Here is a 26,774-nt window from a genome sequence, read left to right as displayed (position 1 = left end):
AGTGTGGTAAAGTTAGGATCCAAGAGCAGAACACAGACAGTAATCCAATAAATATTATTTAATTCAGGGAAGAAAGGGCATGGCAAAAAGGTAAACAAACAGGACAAAAACACAAATGGCAAAAACAGTTTGAACAAAATGAGAGAAACAACTTGACAAAAAACATGACAGGCAAAGACAAAAATGCTAGTGTAAAAAACCACAAACGGGGGGGACCCTTAGTGCAAGAAACCATGAACCAGAAATAACCCTTAGTGCAAAAAAACATCTCACCTCATTATTTCTAGCCACTTTATCCTGTTCTACAGGGTCACAGGCAAGCTGGAGCCTATCCCAGCTGAATACGGGTGAAAGGCGGGGTAGACCCTGGACAAGTCGCCAGGTCATCATAGGGCTGACACAGACACACAACCATTCACACCTACGGTCAATTTAGAGTCACCAGTTAACCTAACCTGCATGTCTTTGGACTGTGGGGGAAACCGGAGCACCCGGAGGAAACCCACGCGGACACAGGGAGAACATGCAAACTCCACACAGAAAGGCCCTCGCCAGCCATGGGGCTCGAACCCAGACCTTCTTGCTGTGAGGTGACAGCGCTAATCACTACACCACCATGCCGCCCCGCAAAAAACCATGAACCAGAAATAACCCTTAGTGCAAAAAACCATGAACCAGAAGAATGCTAGTGCAAAAACCATGAACAAGAAAAAGTTGCTAGAGAGAAAACCCACAAGAAGCAAGCGAGGCCTAGAAACAGCTAGAGAAGCAAACAAGACGCTCTAGCAAAGTCAGAGTCTGAGAACCGCCTTTAAATAAGCAGCAGTAAAAACCAGGAAGTGAGTTCAGGAGAGAAGGAATTCCTCTCCCGGATCCGGATCGGTGCTGGCGTGAGAGATCCGTAATCTCCGGAGTAGATGTCCAGGGCGGAGCATGACAAACAGCCTGTAGATTCCTTTCAAAGCAAATGGTCCTCACAAACAACTGAATTTCTGCCAAAGGAGAGTGTTTCTAAAGTGTGACCTGTTCCCAAGTTTTGCAACCACTGTTTAGCAAGTTGTTTATGTTGCTCGGTTGTCAGCAATGAAACACAGAAAAATGCTTTCCCTTATTATCACGTTTATTATTTTTGCAACCATAGGCTTTGCACTCTGCTGTTTTTCAACAATGTTTTGTACATCCAGCTACATCGCGGTGTCATGAGCAGCGAGCCAATCTAGATACAGGAAACCTATCAACAATACTATGTCATGCTGACCTTTGACACCGCCCACAAAATGATAATATGGCTGCACCCTTGAGCGTGCAGGAATACAAAGGAATTTTAAAGCACTGATTTTTGCAACACAGTGTGAGACTACAAGGGAGTCAAAATGCATTTGTGCAAAATGTGTAATATTTATTATTTATTTTGTATGGGTATCCTTTAAGAATGCCTTTGACAAAAAAAAAGAACATTATTTTCATGTCTATAGCACAAAGCTCATTTTTTTATCATGTTGGTGGCGAGTGCTGTTTAACACATCAGTCATGCTGAATCTGGATCATCCAAAATCAGATGTGAGAGGAAGACTTGCAGTTGGTCAAATTGCCAAACCTGGCTTGAAACTGTCCATGAGGGACTATTAAATAATTGCACTGCCACATAGGTGAAAACAAATACACACACTTAGAACATACTGTCCATTTGTTCTACACACACTCCCCAAGCTACCACAGTGTCTCCACATAGCGTGCAAATGCAGCTGATAGTCCTGCTACGTAAGCGACAGGCCAGGCAGGCACAACACGCGAAGTTGGTTATTATTGTTATCATCATAACTATTATCATTATCAGCAGCAGCAGGTACCCTTCATCTGGGAATGATGCGTCATACGCCTGGGTCGAAACCATGAAGTGCCAGGAAGCGACCTGCACTGAATGTAAAATACAAAAAGGGTTTGGGGGGGAAAGGGGGGAGGAGGTGGGGGTCTTGAATCACTCTGGCACGCTTTCAATTTCTCCCTCTCCACCCCTCCTTCTCACTCTTTCTTTCGCCTTTCTTCTCAATTTTCTTTTCTAGTCACAAAAATATGTTTCCCTATCCCAATCTTTTTCCATTTATGCCACACCATCATTGATCTTGGTCACTTTCTTCTGTTTCGTTGTTCACTGCATGTCCTTTCTGATGTATTTACAATTCCTTTCTCATTCACACACCATCTCACAGATGTATACACACACACACACACACACACACACACACACACCTCGCAAAATCCCGTCACACAACATCACCACATTGCTACAAGACTGCAACATCACTGCGTATCACTTTTCCCACTAGCTGTGGGATGCATGTCTTTCCATTTTCAGAGACAAAGGAATGGCACCTTTCTCTCTCTCTCAGAAACGCCCCCTTGTCATTCCTCCCCCACTATGCAAAATCTGAACCCCCACAAAGAGTTTATCCACGTTTTCCAGAAGCTGACATCTCCTCTTATCTCCCCTTGGCAAATACGGCGCAGCTAAAAACAATTTTCCTCTTATTTGTCTTGTTATTATGGACCCCTCCTACTCCCCCATCCCACTGCCTGCAGCTTAGCACAAAGACTGTCACAGTGCATTAACCCGTCAGATAGCGGTGGATGCTACCATCAAGTAGCTTTTGCGACCTCCTGATCGAGTAACTCCACATTTCCACACAAAGAGACTTTACAGTGTAATCTTTTTGAGAATTACAAGCATTTTCATAAATCCACATTGTCTCTTGTCCTTGTCTTTTTATACACACAAGTCTATGTACGATGGCAAAAAGCTGTGGCATAGAACAATGAAATATTAATGAAATTTGTGTTTAAATGTCTGTACATCTCTGACATGCATCATTTTCAGTATGGCTAACAGCAGCTCATGTATCACATAACAAATGCAGGCGTCTGCTTTCATTAAGGAAAAAACCTCTGTTGCTTACTCCAATCTCTGTACAGTTTCATAAACAGTATACATGACTGGGCGCTTAAGGCAGCATGAATGATGTGGGAGGTAAGGCAAAGGGTTCATTTTTTTCCTAGGGTTAATCAGGTTAAGCAAAAATTTGTTATATGTGCTTTGGATAAATCCAAGTTAATTTTTTTTTCCTGCCTTTCTAATCCCATCTAATCTCAGAATATTATCTTGAGAGCTGTTAGATCATTTTTTTACTGCTACCTATCAAACCATAAAAAGGACTGGTGCCGGTAATGAGGTCTTCATTCAAATGATTTATTACAGTGTCCAAAGGTATTAAAAACACCATACACTATAATGATCTGCGAGGCAATTAGAGCAGTGTAGACACAATGACGAAGACTGGTTGAGTTAAGATCTCTACAACTGGGACATATTTTTAAATCAGAAACCTGCTATATACAGTATAAACTTTTAAAATGTGAATTTGTTGTGCATTCGGACATAGAGAAACAGAATTTGTTGAAAGGATAAAGATGAATAAAGTGCTTTTGTAATTATAAATATAATTAATCGAAAAGAAAAGAAAAGAAGAGCATGCTTTTTGGATCAAGTTTTAATCTATTTTACTCTGACATTTGGCTGAAGCCTTTAAAAAAACATAAAGTAAACTGCCTTGTATTTTAAGGATTTTGACTGAGAGACCAGGGTAGCTCCATTCGAGGTCACAGGGTGCTGTAAGGTATGGACATTTAGGAAGGAAGAACAACAGAGGTTATCAGCCATCCTCCTTAGAATAAGTTACACATAATTTATAAGATAATGGACTGCGATTGGTTGAGTACCGCGCTGAAAACGATTTGGTCATTGGTGGAAACCCTATTCCAGCATAAAACCACTCATAAAAATATGTGGACTTCTCCTGACGGTAGCACTCATAACCAGATTGATCATGTACTGTTCAACGGGAAGTGGAGGAAGTCATTGCTGGATGTTAGAACTTACAGAGGTACAGATATAGGGAGTGACCATGAGTTCGTTGTAGCCAAGGTCCAACTTAAGCTGGCAGCACAGAAGAAAACAGCAAAGACACCAAAACTGAAATGTGCAGATCTGCTGCAGCCTCCTCTCTCAACTTTCTACCAGTCGAAAACAGCCGAACAGTATGATGAGTTGTCTGATTTAGGATCGGATCCAGACATAGACTACGAATGGGACAGGCTTAGAGAAACGGTTTTCAAATCAGCAGAGGAAACAGTAGGACAACAGACAGGGGAGTATAAAAGATGGATAAGTGGGGAGACGCATGAACTTATTGAACAACGTCGAAGCGGAAAGAGGGCCAGAGATCATGATTGCACAGAAGAAAGCAAGAGCAAATATAGAGAACTCGATAAGAGAGTTAAGAACAGTGGCGAGAAAGACTGGAAGTCTTGGATAGATGAACAAGCAAAGGAGCTCGAAGCTGCAGCAAGTTCAAACAACCAGAGAGAGGTATTCCAAAAAGTTAAGATGCTTGCTGGTAAAATGACAAGGAGTACACCATTAGTCAAAGATAAGGACAGCAATATCATAGACAATGAGGAGGGAAAACTGAGAAGATGGGCTGAGCACTTCAGTGAACTCCTCAACACTGAAACACCTGGAAATGTGCTAGAGGACATCTCTGCTGAGTGGAACGAACTGGACATTGATCTGAGTACCCCAATAGGGAGGAAGTTGATCGATCTGTTAAGCAGCTGAAAAACAACAAGGCAGCTGGATATGACGAGATCACTGGAGAAATGCTAAAAGCTGGAGGAGAAAAAATGGTAGACTGGCTATTACGAATATGCACGGTACTGTGGATGACCGAAAGAGTACCAGAAGATTGGAAAAAGGGAGTCATCATTAAACTTCCAAAAAAAGGAGATCTTATGATCTGCAGCAACAACCGTGGTATCACCCTCCTTAGCATAGCTGGAAAGGTATTCTGCACCTTGGTTCTTCTGTGTATTCGCGATGCCACTGACAAGCGCCTCAGAGAAAATCAGAGTGGATTCAGGAAGGGCAGGTCTTGTGCTGATCAATGCTTTGCTTTACGTCAGCTCGTAGAAAAATGGCTTGAATTCCAACTCCCTTTGAAGATCAACTTTGTTGACTTTAAAGCTGCATTCAACAGCGTACATAGAGAATCCCTTTGGAAAATACTTGAGGCATATGGTCTACCTGAGAAGATGGTCAACATCATGAAGAACACCTATGATGGACTGGAATGTTGTGTGAAGGTGGATGGAGAAACAACAAAGTGGTTTGCTGTTACAGCAGGTGTCAGGCAAGGCTGCATATGGTCCCCACTGTTGTTTCGCATATTGATTGATTGGGTATTGAAGCATGCCCTGGACAAGAATGACACTGGAATTGTACTTGAACGGCAAAGAAGTTCCCGATATCAGCAACAAAGACTATCCGATCTTGACTTTGCAGACGACATAGCCTTGATTGACGAAACAAAACAAAGGTTACAGTATGCCACCTCAGAGGTGGAAGAAAAGGGAAGCAAAGTAGGGCTCATTGTTAACTCTGCCAAGTCTAAAGTTATGGCAGTCTCGAAGGAAAAGTGTGAGCTTACCATTACAATGAACAACCAGGACACATTGGAGAACATGGAGAAGTTCATTTAGCTGGGAAGTACAATAACACATAACGGTGATCTCACTCCCGAACTTAACAACCGCATTGGAAAGACAGCGAATGCATTCAATAAACTTCTACCTATTATGCATCATAAATCTATCCGGCTGCGAACAAAAATGGCAATATATTAAGCCGTAGTGATCTCAACCTTACTATATGGCGCTGAAGCTTGGAATATCACCCTACAAGAAGAGAAGCGCTTAGCGGCTTTTCATACTAGATGCCCTCGCAGAATTCTTGGTGTGTCCTGGAGAGACCACATTTCAAACGCAGAGATCTTTGAAAGAACTGGTCAGGCTCCCCTAATTAATATCCTGCGACAGAAACGGCTATCATGGCTCGGCCACGTCGTACGCATACCTCTAACACGTTTACCGTGCTGCTTGCTCCATTGGTTACCATCAGGACGGCGGCGTCCAGGCAGGCAACGCATGCGATGGAGCGATGCAGTCTCAAGAGACTTACAGGAGTCGGGTATCTTATTTGAGGAGGCAGTGGTGGCAGCACAGGACAGGAAGCAATGGCAATCCTTTGTGTTGGCGCTATGTGGGCGTGGCTCACTGCAGCAGTAAGTAAGTAAGTATAAGTTATATGTCATAAGAAGTTACACATAACCCCATGCCATTATATATAGACACTCACTGAGCACTTTATTAATAACACTATACTAATATCAGCGTCCCTTTGCACTCATAACAGTCTCGATTCTTTGTGGTATGGATTCCACAAGATGTTGGAAACACTCCTTTGAGATTCTGGTCCTTATTGACATGATTGCATCACACAACTCCTGCAGATTTTTCATGTGCATTTCATGCTGTAAATCTCCCATTCTACTACATCCCAAAGATGTTCTATTGGATTCAGATCCAGTGAGTGGGAAGGACATTGAAGAACACTGTCAATGTCACTGTCATGTTCATGAAACCAGTTTGAGACTTTTGTTTTGGAGCATGGTGCATGATCATACTGGAAATAACCATTAGAAGATGGTAAATTGTGGCCATGAAGGGATGGACATGGTTAGTAAAAATACTCAAATAGGTTGTGGCATTCATGACTGGTATTAACAGGACTAAAGTTAACAGGGCTAAAGTGGGCGGCATGGTTTGTGCAGTGATTAACGCTGTCACCTCACAGCAAGAAGGTTCAGGGGTTTGAACCTCACACCCGACAGGGGCCTTTCTATGTGGAGTTTGTATGTTCTTTGCGTTGGGTTCCTCCGGGTGCTCTGGTTTCCCCCAAAGATGTGCAGGTTAGGTACAATGGGGGCCACTGTAATTGGCACAAGCTGTTGTGGTTTTCCAGCCATAATGTGTGTGTATATATGTATCCCTAAGGCAAAAGCTAATAAACTAAATTAAGCGTGCAAATATTCCCCACGCCATTATACTACCTCGACCAACCTGGGTTGGGTTTCCTGATAATGTTGCACTTGAGGGCTAATGAATGAGTTATAAGACTCTCTTAAGCAACGAATGTTGTCTCTGTATGTGGTTTTCCCAAATACACTCGCAAGAAGGACTCTTAAGAGCTTCTTTGCAACATGCGTCCTCGCTGGAGGCATTAGTAGCTGCTAAAGCTAGTCAGTGAGGTCACATGGTGTTCATTTTTAACCAAAAACCAATTAAATATAAAGTGCTTAAATATAAATATAAAGTGCTGAAATATAAAGTGTTAATTGTATCATTGTTAAGCATTACATATAATATAGGTATTTAGGCAGTGCCTAAAAGCAGAGCTCCTGATGAGTGTATGAGCAAAATATTTGCAAGTGCACAAAATCAATCTGAATAGAATAATAATATTGTAGCATATGAACCAACGAATTGTGTAGTGTAGTTTATTTCACGTCAGTAAATTGCTGCATTGTCTTGTGACAGTGATACCAATAATGAGACACACATTACAGTTAAGAATACATATTTCTTTGACACCGCATGCCGTGCGCCAGAAACACCACCATTTATTATGGTGGGACTCTGCTGGATGCCTGGTGGACAGCAGTGAACTGGCACTTTCTCTTTACATCTTTACTGTATAGTTCCAATCAAATATCAAACTTGATATGTCAGAAAGTTGTCTGGTTACATCTCTCACGTCCACGCGTCTTGGATCTCGGAGCACGCAGCCACAGAGTGCAAAGTGTGTGCAGTGCACGCCATTAGGACTAATTACCATGCACCTGCTCCTGATTAGAGTGCAATCAGTGCATACATATAAGGACTCTCAGTAACACACAGACTTTGCGAAAGCCTTGTATTTTTTATTGCTTTTCTGGTTTTGAGCCTGTTTGTGTTTTTGTACTGGGAGTATTGTATTACCTCTGATATCCTGTCTGTGCCTCACTGCCTGTTTTTCAGCTCTGCCTTTGTCTCTGTTTTGAATCTGTTTGCTATCTTGCTTTCAATAAAACTCTTCCTGCACTTTCGTCCATCTATTGCCTTTACATGACAGAAACTGTCAACTGTCCAACAAGCTAGTGGACTAATAAAACTGTTTTAACTGGTTTGATCTAAAACTGTCATGAATATTTTCCGTAAAATGTGTTCGTAAATTGTCATTGTCACTGCCAAACCCAATCTGGGCTTAAGGCGAACCATGTTTGGTTGACTTGGCCAGAACTGAAGCAGTAGGGAGACTGGTTCCTTTCTACACACTCACACCATTGGGTAATTTAGTGTAGCCAGTTAACTTAACTGCATGCTTTTGGACTGTGGGGGAAACCAGCGCACCCAGAGGAAACCCACACAGACACGGGGAGAACATGCAAACTCCACACAGAAAGGCCCCCGTCAGCCAGTGGGCTCAAACCCAGAACCTTCTTGCTGTGAGGCGACAGTGCTAACCACTACACCATCGTGCCACCCCATGTTAGTAAATAATCCCACGTTATTTTTTAAAAAGCAAATTAAAAATAAGCACTGGATAAAAACCCATCGATCGTATGTAAATAAACATACAAATTTCATTGTCTAGTGGTCAAGTGTTTATGAGATATGTTGCGTTGCACTTACGATCAGTTTCTCTATGGTGGTAAATGTTTGTACAGACGTCGTACGGTCAAGCCATCAAAAATCAGGTTGATGCATTTCTGTAAGTATGGGGCTCCACTATAATATGATAATTAATCATTGAAACCTTTTAAATTTTTGGACAAGAACATTTTTTTTATTCCAAGCATGTTTTTCAATTAAACAAACAAACGTTCACACGGAAGAATGAACAAATAATAATTTAAATAATTAAGTAAAATGTTTTCCCTGTGCCCACTCATTTCATTGTTACCCAATCAAGAGCTTAATTTCCCTTATACAGTAAATCATCATGCAGCTGAGTATTTGGCGTGCGCAATGAAGACAAAGAAAACAAGGAAGTCTGCATTTACTAAAGTCAACTTGTCTATTTTGCTGAATGCTATGGAACAGCATAAAGAAACACTGTTCACCAAATCCAAGAGCCACCCTGCAAATAAAAATAAGAAGCAGTTGTGGAAGTCCATCGCTGCGAACCTCAGTGCTTCGAGCACTCAATCAGGGAGTGCAGAAGAAGTAATGAAAAAGTGGTAGGACTTCTCCAGCCAAGCAAATGTAGCTAATGAAACGCAGGAATGTAAATGTTCAAAATCACTTCAAGTCAGGTTGATTTTAACAGTGTTCAAACTTGCAATAATATATGCATTGAGCTTGTCTGGCACTTTTTTTTTTTTGGTAGCTATGAAGAACCCTTGAAGATATCTTTTTCTAAAAGTGCAGTCCTGAATGATGGCACATCCAAACATTTTGGACCCTCAAGGGAAGTTTAGAGGCAAGCAGGATGTGTTTTGGTTTATCCTTTGCCTCCAGTACATAAGAAGGAAGAGACTCATCTCTTTTCTCTTCTGTCCAGATTTTTCTCTAAGACACATGGAAGAATGTATCAAACCTTTACAGCAAGAAAGAATAGACCAAAAGGGTTAGAGCATGAGTTGATAGATCTTTATTACTTGTTTTCTTGGTAGCACTGATTTTATTTAATCAAAACAAGCCCCAATATTACTGAAAAAATGCCCATGTTCTTGGTTTAAAAATGAAAAAAAAGGAAACCACTAGAGCTGTATCTGAAATCACTCATTCACTCACTTGTTCCTCCTCCTCTTCCAGTTGTCACTCATGTTGAGTATGACTTGACCGGCAAACCCTTTCATGTGAAAAGAGGCCAATTCGATGGAGACAAGCCCTGCCGCAGTACTGGCAGAGGAGCTCATTTGGAGGTGATGTTGGCTTGATGGCTCTGATAGCCCTCTGTTGTCTTCGGCACTGTGCCTCCTCTTGCAGTCGGCTCGCTACAGACTTGCTTGAGTTCTTGACAAGCTGGTGTCAGGTTGTTCGGTCACGCGCAGCATCCTCCCACGTATCCAGCTGGATACTGCTGGCATTCAGGTGGTGTTTAAGGCAGTCTTTGTAGCGCAGCTTAGGGTGTCCTCTAGGGCGTTTCCCTTCGCAAAACTTGCCAAAGAATATATCCTTTGGGAGTCAGGAGTCTTCCATTCTGATAACATGGCCAGCCCATCTCAGTTGCTTCTCAGTGAGGAGGGCCTCCACGCTGGGCATGTTCGCACGTCTTTATACCTCCACATTGGAAACACTCACTTGTTCACTATTTACTATATACACTTTTGTATGCAGAACACTAACTAGGGCAGCAGTGAGGGTGACACTGGACCAAATTCAGCTAATACGCACAAGTGAGCACTCTGAAAACACACTTGGCATAACTTGCTATATCATAATCAATCAGAAATGACTTAGTCAATATACTATCAATATTAAAGGTGATTTTCTGCATTAAATGCACCAAATTTATCCACAATTTCCCCGAACTCTGACCCTTCCTATGATTCATTGCTGCATCATAGCGAAAGTCAGGATCTTTCTTCCACTCCACTGTGTTGACGTTTGTAGTTAACACTAACTGCTAGATAGGTAAGATCAAAGATGACTAAAAGATGCTTACATGGGTCCAATTTTCTAATATTCCCTGGGGATAATACGATCGAAGTGCCCCATCCGTCTACTCTCACGGAACAGATAGACGACATGAAGTTGTGGCCCGATATCAGCTACGTTGACATTGTCAGTTATTTTATTCTTATTGAGGGCATTGATGGCGAGGAGCTAAGGAACTACAAAAGCGAGGCATACAATTATCTACACAGTAATAAAATTGGCAAAGTTATGTGTAAAAGAGAGGGCAAGTTTGTTTGCTTAAAGGCTGAGGTTGAGCCTAGGCAGAGCAAAAAAAGGGAAATCCTGCAGTCATGCAGCAGCTATCTTCTGAAAGGTAGGCTATGCCAGAGTAGAGTGATTGTATTATTGTATTCATTTACTAATAATGTAGTGTGGGCGGCACGGTGGCGTAGTGGTTAGCGCTGTCGCCTCACAGCAAGAAGGTCCGGGTTTGAGCCCCGTGGCCGGCAAGGGCCTTTCTGTGCAGAGTTTGCATGTTCTGTCCGTGTGGGTTTCCTCCGGGTGCTCCGGTTTCCCCCAAAGACATGCATGTTAGGTTAACTGGTGACTCTAAATTGACTGTAGGTGTGAATGTGAGTGTGAATGGTTGTCTGTGTCTATGTGTCAGCCCTGTGATGACCTGGCGACTTGTCCAGGGTGTACCCCACCTTTTGCCCGTAGTCAGCTGGGATAGGCTCCAGCTTGCCTGCAACCCTGTAGAACAGGATAAAGCGGCTAGAGAAAATGAGATGAGATAATGTAGTATTTATATATTGTAAGTCGCTTTGGACAAAAGCGTCTGCCAAATAGTATAACCATAACTATACCCATATTAACTATAAGCACCTAGCTCTAGTCTAATAGAACTCTACCAGCCTATTGTACCCTGATGTCTCTTGTATAGGCTCAAGAAGCAAAAGTTTGGTCAGAGAAGCATAGGCTAACCATTTCAATGCAGATGCTAATGCTGTCAAACTTTGGAGACAATAAACATACCATACTTAAATCATTCCTTGTCTATATATTTGTCCAAGCTTCTTCAACTTCTTAACTACCCTGATCATTCCAGATACTGGATGGTATTTGTAGGCTGTTTGTTTACACTAGTACTTCAGCACTGGTCAATCTTGGATTCTCTTGGCTACCGAGGCTACATGCGTTTATTGTTAATCACTTTGAATAAAAACATCAGCTAAATGACTGTAATGTACTGTAATGGTTGAATAATGTACAATATCTAAACAACAGTTACATAGAATTAATGTTGTTGATTCAGGTCCAAAATGCAGTGGTTATTTGAAAGACAGGAATCGCATGTACAGATGAGCAGCATATGGTGCTGCTGGGCAGTACATCTTGCGAGTCCGTTTGTGCTCAAAACAGATTCCATTCATAAAATCTTTACGCTTTCGCAAGTTGTTTGTACACCCAACGACGGCACACGTTGAACCAGAAAAACACATCATTTAAAAAGACGTTATCCTCTGACTAAAACATGGTTGTCGTAGCTAGCTCCACTCGGCTATGTTCGGCTCCCTCAGCCATAGCTGCTTGGATAAACCGGAAATCAAAGATCGGCATCTGGGAGAGGTGGGTATCATGGCAACCCCTATTGTGTCTCGCAGGAAAGCCATGGATATCCAGAGGATGTTGTTCCAGTGTCTGTCCTGATAAGTAAATAACAAGAAGGAAAAAATAAAAACCCAAAGTATTGTGGTACTTGGTGCGGATATCATGTGTACCAGTTGTACACTGGATTGACAATATTAGCTATACAGGGAATATAAATCATTTACTGAGAATTTGCACACCACCACATTTATGAACACTGCACTCAACAATGCACTATATAGTAAATAGGGGAAAAATCAGGCAGAGCATAAGACTATTGGCCTCTTGAGTATTAAGAGATAAAAAAAACCCACTGTAATGTAGCACTCCTGCAGACTGAAAAAAATAATGACTCATACTCAGAATGTGATTCATCCAGCTCTCCAGTGCTAATCAATCTATCCAGTCATGGAACATCACAAATTAAGCAGCAGGTGCACACGGTGAAGTAAATGTGTTGCATTCAGTAAAACCATGGATCTTCCTCTCTAGTTGTATCTCATCTCTCATCGGATCTCACCCTTGGGCCCACGGGCGCAGATAGAGGGGGGGATGGGGGGGATTCGTCCCACCCAGATTTAAATTCACCTCGTTCGGTCCCCCCCACTTATAGGGAGGAAAAAAAGGCTATGCTGTCTTTCTTTGCATAAGGCAAACCTCATGGAAAAATCAAAAGACTAATTACCATTCGGTTTATTGAGGTGCACAGCAGTACATACATAGTTGCAACTGCGCAGACTGCACAGGTTGCGAGCTCGAGCTTGGTTGCTATGGTTACCCACAACAAGTTTGACAGGCATATCGGGGACAGCTCCTCCTAGTTCAGGACCCCAACATGGCATGATGAAGGGTGCCAAAAGGCAGAAAACGATTGCATCATTTTAAAAAAAAAACGACTGTAAGTAAACTGTGCCTTACTTTATCATATCACCTTGCAATTTTTTGATAGTCTGTTCAAAGTAATGTCGTAGTGAAAGTAAAATCGTACGGAGTAGAGATGCCTTTCTGGTAGCCTCCTTCTTTCGGTGGTAGCCTGTAGATACAGTGCTCAGAAGGCAGTTTTAATGTTTAATCTGGTGTTCCCTGCCATAATTTCAGCGAGCATATTGTTTCATAAGGAAACTTTGCGAAGAGTTGTTGACTGACTGCCGCTCACGCAACACACAGGCATAGTTAGAAAGTCAGGATGCACTGGTTTACACTTTACACACACATACGCGTAGCCCAGCCTCTCGCTATGTTTAACAGTTGGAATTTAGCGGTTTTAAAACTAGTTTTGCAGTTTTGCAATTTCTGTGCGTGATGATAATGTGTAAACTTTGGATTTCCATAGGCTATGTTAAAATGTTATCATTGTCCTGGCCTGCAGGTAGTTCCTGGTGATGGCAGTGAGGGAGGTGAAATAACATGTATACACACTACCGTTCAAAAGTTTGGGGTCACCCAGACAAGTTTGTGTTTTCCATGAAAAGTCACACTTTTATTTACCACCATACTGTAAGTTGTAAAATGAATAGAAAATATAGTCAAGACATTTTTCTGGCCATTTTGAGCATTTAATCGACCCCACAAATGTGATGCTCCAGAAACTCAATCTGCTCAAAGGAAGGTCAGTTTTATAGCTTCTCTAAAGAGCTAAACTGTTTTCAGCTGTGCTAACATGATTGTACAAGGGTTTTCTAATCATCCATTAGCCTTCTGAGGCAATGAGCAAACACATTGTACCATTAGAACACTGGAGTGATAGTTGCTGGAAATGGGCCTCTATACACCTATGGAGATATTGCACCAAAAACCAGACATTTGCAGCTAGAATAGTCATTTACCACATTAGCAATGTATAGAGTGTATTTCTGATTAGTTTAAAGTGATCTTCATTGAAAAGAACAGTGCTTTTCTTTCAAAAATAAGGACATTTCAAAGTGACCCCAAACTTTTGAACGGTAGTGTATATATAATATATATACACACACACACGCACACATACATATATACACAAAATAGAATCATTTGCTGACAGCTCAGTCCCCCCCAGTTCAAAAATCCTATCTGCGCCGCTGCTTGGGCCTTCAACTCACACGTGACTCCATGAGATGCTACATCCCATCTGCCATGTTAAGCATCTCACCTCCATCAACCTCTCAACACCAAGCTTACATTATTCGCACATTGTCACACTTGTTAAAATCAAATGGCAAACTCATTTGACACTTGAACTGCATGTATGTGTTCAGGGGAAAATAAAAAGATCTTTAATGTGTTAGCTTAGCTTAAGGCTGACATGTTGCAGGTTCTGGGTTTGCACTGCTACAGTGCACTTGGAAAACAGTTACTACAAAGTCACTGAGTAAAAGCTATTGCTTCAGACATCCTTAACCTTTGTACCCTCTGTATCTCTTCTGCAAAACATAAACTTTTTTTATAGAGAAGAGGAAGTAAAGTCTCACAACAATAAGTGAGTCTGCTGACTTCAGCATGCTAGGCATTAATGATTTATGTCACTTTACTCATTTAATACATCTGTATCAAACTCCAGACTGTGTACTGTGATTGTATCGTTGTAATTTATTCCCCATAAATTTACGATGTCTAGAAGGGAATGCATGAAACATTTAGCACTAACTTCTTGTCTCATCTCATTATCTCTAGCCGCTTTATCCTGTTCCACAGGGTCGCAGGCAAGCTGGAGCCCATCCCAGCTGACTATGGGCAAAAGGCGGGGTACACCCTGGACAAGTCACCAGGTCATCCACATAGACAACCATTCACATCTAACGGTCAATTTAGAGTCACCAGTTAACCTAACCTGCATGTCTTTGGACTGTGGGGGAAACCGGAGTACCCGGAGGAAACCCAACCAGACAACATGCAAACTCCGCACAGAAAAGCCCTCGTCAGCCACGGGGCTCGAACCCGGACCTTCTTGCTGTGAGGTGACAGCGCTAACCACTACACCACCATGCCGCCCAGCACTAACTTCATTCACAAAATTTAATTTCATTCCAAAAATATGAAATGACTATTTAACCCTTAATAAAATGCTACATTTTGTGAAGATATCTTTATTAGAATGACTAGTTTCACTGTGTATCACTAATATTAGGCAACTATTTCATTATTTTTATATAATGCTCTTTATACAGCTATACAGTTAGTTCCACTTGCTGATATTTACTAAAACGGCACTGGGACGTTTCACTGTGTGTATCACACTACTTTTCTGTGTTCACCACTAGGGATGAGTGATACCACTAATTTGCTTTTCAATCCGATACCAAGTAATACTAAAGCTAGAATCCCAATACTGATACTGATACTTTAAAAAGTCTTCTTGTGTACACAAAAAAAAGGAAATCTTTGTGATTTCTATCGTGCAAATTGGTAAATGCAAACATCAAAAGGTGTACTTGAAAGCTTTGGCACTAGTATGAAAAACTATAAACGATTAGACTTCTCTAATTTATTTTTAATTGTTATTGTAACAATACCTTATTGACTATTCAAATATGTCACATTTTGCTTCATGTTGCTTATGGGAGGGAAATAGCTCCAAATAATGCTTCATTGCCTTTCTGCCACTGTATGCCTGACTACTGCCTTTATATCAGGACTGCAGGTATCAATGCGCTGTCGAAGCGCGCAGAAGGTGTTAGTAAGCCTGTCATTATAGTGCGGACTTTCCATAGCATAGAAAATTGCCACGTTTCAATTTGTGTAACTGAACTTTGTTTCATGTCACTGGTCATATAAACCTATGTAAACAGGAAAAACGCGGAAGAGTTTGGTCGCATCTAACTACAGCCCCAAAAAATACCATTGGCCATGCTTAGCCTAGCTACATTGCTAACAGGAGTGACAGCACGTCTGACTGACTGGGAGGTCGCGCAAAGCTTGGAGAGGTACGGATCAGCTCGTCTCAATTCAGAGAAGAACATATTTCATTATGGAAGTACGGTGGACTGTTCGTTTAATAAAACCACTACTTAATGACAGTACCACTTCTTAACTTTTTTTTATATACAAGGATCTCGAAATTGAACCATCAGTGTCATGGTCCTACCTGTGGGCTTCTCTCTTCAGGTAACATCTCCACTCAGCATTACCGGCCACGCCAGCTCTCACTTCCTCTTATTAACTTTCAGTGACTGTCATTGGCTGTTGCCGATCACCTGCTTCCCCCCGTGTATATTTAAGCTGCAGTTCTCCCAAGCCTCAGTGTCAGATTGTCTGCAACTTCCAGCGTGATAACCTGCTCTGTGTTCCTACTATTCTGACTCCTGACGATATTCTGTTCCATCTGACTCTGTCTGCTCTCCAGCCCCAGTAACCTGATCTGCCTTCTGTCCTGTTGACCCTGCCTCTTGCCTGCCTCTCCTGTACCTTCGCCTGATCTCCAGCTTGCTGAGGGACTACTGCTGGGAGACTGCCTGAAACCCAAGTGCTGTTAGCCTACAGCCACACCTCTCTGACAATGCCTGCTCCTGTCTGAGCTTAGAAGCTAAGCAGGGTCAGGCCTGGTTAGTACTTGGATGGGAGACCTCAGACTTCACCACCAGCCATCCCTGCCACTCAGTCCTCCTGCCACTGAACTTCACACACATTCTCCCAACTCCCTTTTCCCCTGTTATTATTAAACTGTGGTTTGAGTGCATTTGATATCCTCTCCTGTCTGGTCCTTGACAGAACTATCTGACCAAGACATGGAGTCAGCGCCCGAACCCTCTGCCCTAGACCGGCTGCAGCGCACTGAAGGGGATGTCTGCCCATGTTGCAGCCCTGATCCAGCTTGGTCATCAGCAGCAGCAACAATGACTGGACCAAGCACTCCAGCTGCTCACCGCCCTAGCACCCCCTGCTCCTCTGAGTTAACCCTCGTTGCATCAGCCCCTGTCATACCCGCCGCTGACTGGCCAGCTCCTGCTGCATTCGATGCCCCGGAACCCAAGGTCGGCAGTCCAGAGCGTTTTGACAGTGACCCCTCCCAAGTCTGTGCTTTCCTGACCAGCTGCTGGTTGCTGTTCGACCTGCAGCGAAGGTGGCCTTCGTCATCACTCGTCTGACTGGCCGCGCCCGCCTGTGGGGAACTGCTGAGTATGAACGCTGGACACCGGCGTGTGCCTCCTTCTCCCTGTTTGCAGCAGAGATGATTAAGGTCTTTGACCTGGGCTCGTCGGTGGTAGAGGCATCCGGCGGACTGATGAGTATTCGCCAAGGCAGACGAACAGTGGCTGACTACTCGATCGATTTCCGGACCTTGGCCCAGCGCAGCAAGTGGAACATGCAGGTGCTGGTGGACGCCTTTCTGCACAGCCTGGCTGACTACATGAAGGACGAATTGGTCTCGTACGAACAACCGTCGACACTCGAGGCCATCGCCCTGGCCGTCCGCATTGACCGCCGGGTCCAGACCCATCGATGAGAGAGGGCCCGCCAGACTCAGTCAGTCATCAGCGCATGGAGAAGCCCGAGCTCACCGGACATAGGAGGGGCCTGGCTGAGCTCAATGATCATCCAATCCTCCACCAGCCAGAAACCTATGCTCCAAGTTTGCCTTCGTCTGTCGGATTCCACCCACACCCTGGCCGCCCTGGTTGACTCTGGTGCCGAGGCTAACATCATGGACACTGAGCTTGCGCGCCAGTTGGGTCTGCAAAGCCATCGCTTATCCTCTCCCATTCCAGCCAGGGCGTTGGATGGCCATCTCCTTGGCACCGTCACCCGCCTCACTACCCCTGTCCTGATGACTCTGTCAGGCAACCACCACGAAACCATCCAGTTTCACCTGCTCCGTTCCCCCGGCCAACCTCTCATCCTGGGCTATCCATGGCTTCGCCAGCACAGTCCTCACCTCGACTGGTCCACTGGAGCGATAAGAGAATGGGGCAAGGACTGCCACCGGACCTGCTTACGAGCTTCCACTCTAACCCCTCATACTCCACCTGCCAGCTCTGCCCCCGACCTCACTAATGTCCCAGTGTGTTATCACAGCCTTCAGGAGGTATTCAGCAAAGCCAAGGCCACTTCCTTGCCTCCTCACCAGCCCTACGACTGCACCATTGATCTCCTCCCAGGCACTGCACCACCCAAGGGCCGTCTCTACTCTCTGTCCGCCCCGGAAAGGAAGGCGATGTAGGCCTACATCAGTGACTCTCTGGCTGCCAGCCTCATCCGTCCATCCTCTTCTCCCGCCGGCGCTGGGTTCTTCTTCGTGGGAAAGAAGGATGGATCCCTGCGCCCCTGCATCGATTACAGGGGTCTCAACGACATCATCGTCAAGAACCGATACCCTCTCCCGCTGCTTACCTCCACCTTCGAGCTGCTCCAGGGAGCCACGAGCTTCACCAAACTCGATCTCCGGAATGCCTACCACCTGGTTCGGATAAGGGAGGGAGACGAGTGGAAGACTGCGTTCAACACCCCCACCGGTCACTATGAATACCGGGTGATGCCGTTTGGCCTTACCAACGCGCCAGCAGTATTCCAGGCTCTGGTGAATGATGTCCTGCGAGATATGTTGAACAAGTTCGTGTTCGTTTTCCTTGACGACATCCTGATCTTCTCAAAAACCCTGTCCGAACACACCCAGCATGTCCAGCAAGTGCTCCGTCGTCTCCTTGAAAACTCCCTCTTCGTCAAGGCAGAGAAGTGTGAGTTTCATGCCAAGTCTGTGGTGTTCCTGGGGTACATCGTGGCAGAGGGGAGCATCCAGATGGACCCTGCCAAAGTCTCAGCAGTGACTTCATGGCCAGTACCAGAGAGCAGGAAGAAGCTTCAGCAGTTCCTGAGCTTCGCTAATTTCTACAGGAAATTCATTCGTAATTACAGCACTGTTGCGTCACCCCTCACTGCCTTGACCAGCACCAAACAGCCCTTTACCTGGACTCCGGCTGCCAATGAAGCCTTTGCCACCCTCAAGGCTCGGTTCACCACTGCTCCCGTCCTCCAGATGCCAGATGCGGAGTGGCAATTCATCATTGAGGTGGACGCCTCGGATGTGGGAGTTGGGGCAGTGCTCTCACAGAGGTCAGCGGATGACAACAAACTCCACCCCTGTGCGTTCTTCTCCCGCCGGCTATCGCCGGCCGAACGCAATTATGACATAGGCAACTGGGAACTGCTGGCAGTCAAGCTCGCCCTGGAGGAATGGCATCACTGGCTGGAGGGGTGCGTAGTCCCATTCCTGGTCTGGACAGACCATAAGAATCTGGAATACATCCGCACCGCCAAACGACTCAATCCCAGACAGGCCCGCTGGGCTCTCTTTTTCACCAGATTCAATTTCACCCTTTCATACCGGCCCGGATCTCACAACACCAAGCCTGACGCACTCTCCCGCCAGTTCCAGAAGGATGATGCCTCCTCCAAGGATCCGGCTCCCATCCTACCTGACCCCTGTATCGTTGCTGCCCTGACCTGGGACATTGAAGAACGAGTGCGGGAAGCCCTCCGTGACCAACCCAGCCCCAGTGCATGCCCTGCAAGTTGTCTCTTTGTTCCTGAAGACCTGCGATCCCAGGTTATACAATGGGGACACGACTCCTGTCTAGCCTGCCACCCTGGTTCCACTCGCACCTACCACCTGCTTGCCCAACGGTTCTGGTGGCCATCTATGAGCAGGGATGTGCGAAACTTCGTCCGAGCCTGCCCTACCTGTAATCAGAATAAATCCTCCAGCCGGCCTCCTGCTGGTTTGCTCCAGCCTCTGCCCGTGCCTATGCGACCCTGGTCCCACATTTCCCTGGATTTTGTTACGGGTCTGCCCCCTTCTAACAGGATGACTGTCATACTCACCATCGTGAACCGTTTTAGCAAGATGGCACACTTTGTTCCCCTCCCAAAACTACCGTCGGCCAAAGAGACCGCCCAGATCGTCCTGCAGCAGGTCTTCTGCATCCATGGGCTGCCCAGGGACATCGTTTCAGACTGGGGGCTGCAATTCACCTCCTCTTTCTGGAAGGAATTCTGTCACCTGCTTGGGGCCACCGCCAGCCTCACCTCCGGATTCCGACCCCAGTCCAACGGCCAGTCTGAGCGGACTAACCAGGAGTTGGAGAAGGCACTTCGGTGCATGGCGTCACACAACCCTAGGGCCTGGTGTGAGCACCTGCTGTGGGTGGAATACTCTCACAACTCCCTCACCAGCTCAGCCACTGGACTGTCCCCATTCCACTGCGTGTATGGCTACCAACCACCCCTGTTCCCCAGCCAGGAGGGAGAAGTCACCTGCCCGTCTGCCCTCACCTATGCACACCGATGCCGCCACACCTGGTCTCAAGCCCGCGCTGCACTCCTCAAGTCAGTCACCAGCTACTCCATTGGAGCCAACCGGCAGAGGACACCTGCCCCCACCTACCGGGTGGGCCAGAAGGTGTGGTTGTCAGCCAAGGACCTGCCCCTCCAGGTGGAGTCTCGTAAGCTGGCACCTCGGTTCGTCGGACCATTTCCGATCCAGAGGATAATCAGCCAGTCTGCTGTCCAGCTCTGACTGCCCAAGTCTATGAGAGTGCACCCCACCTTCCATGTCTCAAAGATTAAGCCAGTGCACGAGAGCCCGCTGGTCCCAGCTGCACCTTCTCCTCCTCCTCCTCGTCTCATCGATGGTGGCCCGGTCTACTCCGTCCGGCGACTGCTGAAGTCACGGCGCAGGGGCAGGGGCCTCCAATACCTGGTGGATTGGGAGGGCTATGGTCCTGAGGAGAGGATGTGGGTTCCTGCTGGGAGAATTTTAGACTGTACCCTCATCAGCACCTTTCATCGCCTGCATCTGGACCAGCCGGCCAACCGGAGGGGTCGACCAAGGGGTCCTTGTCGGAATGACGATGCGCCAACCGCTACTGTCCCCGAGTCCAATTCTGAACCAGATCCTGAGGCCTTGGACACTGACCGGTCAGAGGAGTTCTGACCCTCCACCGGTATTCCCCTTCCTCCCGCCCGTCTTGGTGGATCTGTGGCTAGGGACTTCTGGAGCCGTCCCTTGAGGGGGGGGGTTCTGTCATGGTCCTACCTGTGGGCTTCTCTCTTCAGGTAACATCTCCACTCAGCATTACCGGCCACGCCCGCTCTCACTTCCTCTTATTAACTTTCAGTGACTGTCATTGGCTGTTGCCAATCACCTGCTTCCCCCCTGTGTGTATTTAAGCTGCAGTTCTCCCAAGCCTCAGTGTCAGATCATCTGCAACTTTCAGCGTGATAACCTGTTCTGTGTTCCTACTACTCTGACTCCTGACGATATTCTGTTCCGTCTGACTCTGTCTGCTCTCCAGCCCCGGTAACCTGATCTGCCTTCTGTCCTGTCGACTCTGCCTCTTGCCTGCCTCTCCTGTACCTTTGCCTGATCTCCAGCTTGCTGAGGGACTACTGCTGGGAAACTGCCTAAAACCCAAGTGCTGTCAGCCTACAGCCACACCTCTCTGTCAGTGCCTGATCCTATCTGCTCTTAGAAGCTAATCAGGGCCAGGTCTGGTCAGTACTTGGATGGGAGACCTCAGATGTCACCCCCTGCCTCTCAGTCTTCCTGCCACTGAACTTCACACACATTCTCCCTTTTCCCCTGTTATTATTAAACTGTGGTTTGAGTACATTTGATCTCCTCTCCTGTCTGGTCCTTGACACATCAGGATTAAAAGTATTGATACTTTGGTATTGATCCACCCATCCTTATTCTCCACATAAAATTCTACTTTCTAGTTCAAAAAGGTTTCTACATTAGTGTCTGCTACATCATTAACAGACATGGCAACTGATACTTTATATTAATATAACTTTTTTAAAATATGAAAGCTAGTCAAATGAAGGGACACCAATTTTACCAGAGTCTCCTTTAATGGGAATAGTATTTACAACCCGATTCCAAAAAAGTTGGGATGCTGTGCAAACTGTAAATAAAAACAGAATGTGATAATTTGCAAAACATGGAAAACCTATATTTCATGGAAAATAGTACAAAGACAACATATCAAATGTTGAAACTGAGAAATTTTATTGTTTTTTGGAAAATATATGCTCATTTTGAATTTGATGTCAGCAACATCATTAAAAAAAATTGGGACAGAGGCATGTTGACCACTGTGTTGCATCACCTCTACTTTTAACAACACTCTGTAAACATGTGGGAACCGAGGAGACCAATTGCTGTAAGTGAAATGTTGCCCCATTCTTGCCTGATATACCTTTTCAGTTGCCCAACAGTTCGGGGTTTCCTTTGTCATATTTTGTGCTTCATAATGTGCCAACTGTTTTAAATGGAAGACAGGTCTGGACTGCAGGCAGGCCAGTTTAGCACCTGGACTCTTTTACTACGGAGCCATGCAGTTTTAATATGTGCCGAAAGCAGTTTAGCATTGTCCTGCTGAAAGAACGAAGGCCTTCCCTGAAAAAGATTTTGTCTAAATGGCAGCATATTGCTCTGAAATGTGTGTGTGTGTGTATATATATATATATATATATATATATATATATATATATATATATATATATACAGTTGTGTTCACAATTATTCAACCCCCACTGAAATTAAGTGTTTTGGCCAGTTTTACATTGATTTTGATCATTTCAGTCATCTTATTTACAATTAAATCAAAGAGGCACTTGTAAATTAGACAAATATAACATAACATTTATAATAAAATGGCCACAAATGTCTTTTCTGTGCTCACATCATTATCAGTTTTATTCAACCCCCAAGTGGCATTCATTCTTAGTACTTAGTACAACATCCTTTTCCAGTTATAACATCTTTCAAGGGTGAAGCATAGCTTGACACAAGTGTCTTGCAGCGACCAACGGGTATCTTAGCCCATTCTTCATGGGCAAAAGCCTCCAGTTCAGTCACATTCTTAGGCTTGCGCGCTGCAACTGCCTTCTTTAGGTCCCACCAGAGGTTCTCAATCGGATTTAAGTCTGGTGACTGCGATGGCCACTCCAGAATGTTCCAGCCCTTCATCTTCAACCATGCTCTAGTGGACTTGGATGTGTGCTTAGGATCATTGTCCTGTTGAAAGGTCCAATGTCTCCCAAGCCGCAGGTTTGTGACAGACTCCATCACATTTTCTTCCAAGATTTCCTGGTACTGAAGAGAATTCATGGTACCCTGCACACGATGAAGCTTCCCTGTACCATTAGAAGCAAAACAGCCCCAAAGCATAATTGACCCCCCGCCATGCTTCACAGTAGGCAAGATGTTCTTTTCTTCATAGGCCTGGTCCAAACATAGCGCTGGTCCATGGGCCCAAACAGTTCTAATTTAGTTTCATCAGTCCACAGAACACTTTCCCAAAACTTTTGTGGCTTGTCCATATGACTTTTGGCATACTGCAGTCGACATTTCTTATTCTTTGGAGTCAGCAAGGGGGTGCGCCTGGGAGTTCTGGCATAGAGGCCGTCATTACGCAGTGTGCGCCTTATTGTCTGTGCTGAAACCTCAATGCCCACATCTGACAGATCTTTTTTCAGTTCCTCACCAGTCACACGGGGATTTTTATCCACCTGGCACTTCAGGTAGCGCACAGCAGTCGCCGTCAGGATCTTCTTTCTGCCACGACCAGGTAGCGTTTCCACTGTGCCCTTTGCCTTGAATTTACAGATGATGCTTCCGATAGTATCTCTTGGAATGTTTAACATTTTGGAAATCTTCTTATATCCATTGCCATTCTTGTGAAGAGAAATAACCTCTTCTCTTGTCTTCTGGGACCATTCTCTTGCCTTCACCATGTTTGTCAACACACCAGTAAATGTCTAGAAGGAGCTGAGTATCACAGTCCTTTTAAATCTGCCTAATTGGTGCTTATTATGCTTGACTGATGCTCGTTGACATCCACAGGTGTTTTCAATACCTGATTGAAAACACTTGAATGAACCTCTGTTCTTAAGAGTGGTAGTCTTAAAGGGGTTGAATAATTGTGTCAATGAAGAAATCACAAAAAGGCCATTTAATACTTTATTACAAAAGCAGTTTATGTCATTTTAGTTGCATTTGGTTCTTTAACAAGTCCTTGTAAGATGTCATTATGAACACAATTACAAATGTACACTGAATTCCCTAAAACCCTTTACAGCATTGGGGGTTGAATAATTTTGAACACAACTGTATATATATACACAGTGGTGCTTGAAAGTTTGTGAACCCTTTAGAATTTTCTATATTTCTGCATAAATATGACCTAAAACATCATCGGATGTTCACACAAGTCCTAAAAGTAGATAAAGAGAACCCAGTTAAACAAATGAGATAAAAATATTATACTTGGTCATTTATTTATTGAGGAAAGTTATCCAATATTACATATCTGTGAGTGGCATAAGTATGTGAACCTTTGCATTCAGTATCTGGTGTGACCCCCTTGTGCAGCAATAACTGCAACTAAACATTTGTGGTAACTGTTGATCAGTCCTGCACACCGGCTTGGAGGAATTTTAGCCCATTCCTCCATACAGAACAGCTTCAACTCTGGGATGTTGGTGGGTTTCCTCACATGAACTGCTCACTTCAGGTCCTTCCACAACATTTCGATTGGATTAAGGTCAGGACTTTGACTTGGCCATTCCAAAACATTAACTTTATTCTTCTTTAACCATTCTTTGGTAGAACGACTTGTATGCTTAGGGTTGCTGTCTTGCTGCATGCCTCACCTTCTCTTGAGATTTAGTTCATGGACAGATGTCCTGATATTTTCCTTTAGAATTTGCTGGTATAATTCAGAATTCCTTGTTCCAACAATGATGGCAAACCATCCTGGCCCAGACACAGCAAAACAGGCCCAAACCATGATACTACCACCACCATGTTTCACAGAAGGGATAAGGTTCTTATGCTGGAATGCAGTGCTTTCCTTTCTCCAAACATAATGCTTCTCATTGAAACCAAAAAGTTCTATTTTGATCTCATTTGTCCACAAAACATTTTCCAATAGCCTTCTGGCTTGTCCACATTATCTTTAGCAAACTGCAGATGAGCAGCAATGTTCTTTTTGGAGAGCAGTGGCTTTCTCCTTGCAACCCTGCCATGCACACCATTGTTGTTCAGTGTTCTCCTGATGGTGGACTCATGAACATTGGCTAATGTTAATGTGAGAGAGGTCTTCAGTTGCTTAGAAGTTACCTTGGGGTCCTTTGTGACCTCGCCGACTATTACACACCTTGCTCATGGAGTGATCTTTGTTGGTCGACCACTCCTGGGGAGGGTAACAATGGTCTTGAATTTCCTCCATTTGTACACAATCTGTCTGACTGTGGATTGGTGTAGTCCAAACTCTTTAGAGATGGTTTTGTAACCTTTTCCAGCCTGATGAGCATCAACAACGCTTTTTCTGAGGTCCTCAGAAATCTCCTTTGTTCGTGTCATGATACACTTCCACAAACATGTGTTGTGAAGATCAGACTTTGATAGATCCCTGTTCTTTAAATAAAACGGGGTGCCCACTCACACCTGACTGTCATCCCATTGAATGAAAACACCTGACTTTAATTTCACCTTCAAATTAACTGCTAATCCTAGAGGTTCACATACTTTTGCCACTCACAGATATGTAATATTGGATCATTTTCCTCAATAAATAAGTGACCAAGTATAATATTTTTGTCTCATTTCTTTAACTGGGTTCTCTTTATCTACTTTTAGGACTTGTGTGAAAATATGATGTTTTAGGTCATATTTATGCAGAAATATAGGAAATTCTAAAGGGTTCACAAACTTTCAAGCACCACTGTGTATATATATATATATATATATATATATATATATATATATATATATATATATAATTCAGCATTGATGATGCCTTCCCAGATATACAAGCTACCCATGTCATGTGCACTAATGTACTCTCATCCCATCACAGATGTTGGCTTTTGAACTGTGCACTGATAACAAGCTGGATGGTCCCTCTCCTCTTTTGCCTGAAAGACATGGTGTCCATGATTTCTAAAAAGAATTTCTACTTTTGATTCATCATACGTCAGGACAATTTTCCACTTCGCCTCAGTCTATCATAAAAGAGCTCGGGTCCAGAGAAGGTGGTGGTGTTTCTGGATATTGTTTATATATGGTTTGACTTGCAGTTTTGGATGCAGTAATGAACTGTTTTCCCAGACAATGGTTTTCTGAAGTGTTCCTGAGCCCATACAGTGCTTTCCACTACAGACGCATGTCTGCTTTTAATGCAGTGTCTCCTGTTAGGTAAGAGATCCACCGTCTCTTCCTCTTGCCCCCAACCGGAGCGATCACACTCTTGCAGATCGGTCCCTTCGTGTCACCCAGAATTCTGGGGCGAATCGTGAAACAGACAGGAACCCAGAAATTAGTTTCACCGTCTATATTTCACAGCTTCGCCAAAGACGAGAGAATACAAAAAGCTTTTTATACCGTGTGTGTGTGTATGTGTATATGTGTGTGTGTATATGTGTGGGTGGTGTGTGTGTGTGTATGTATGTGAGTGAGGGTGTGTTTGTGAGTGAAGGTGTGTGTGTTGATATCTGTAACTGGGTCAGTCTGTGAGCACTTATCAGCAGTTCTGCTCAATGTTGACTGAGAAAAGAATGCATGCTGGAGAGAGAGGCTGTAGTGATCATATTGA

Source organism: Neoarius graeffei, chromosome 25 (assembly GCF_027579695.1).
Source record: "Neoarius graeffei isolate fNeoGra1 chromosome 25, fNeoGra1.pri, whole genome shotgun sequence".
Classification (NCBI taxonomy): domain Eukaryota; kingdom Metazoa; phylum Chordata; class Actinopteri; order Siluriformes; family Ariidae; genus Neoarius; species Neoarius graeffei.
The sequence above is the reverse complement of the archived record's forward strand: the minus strand, read 5'-3'. Positions refer to the sequence as shown.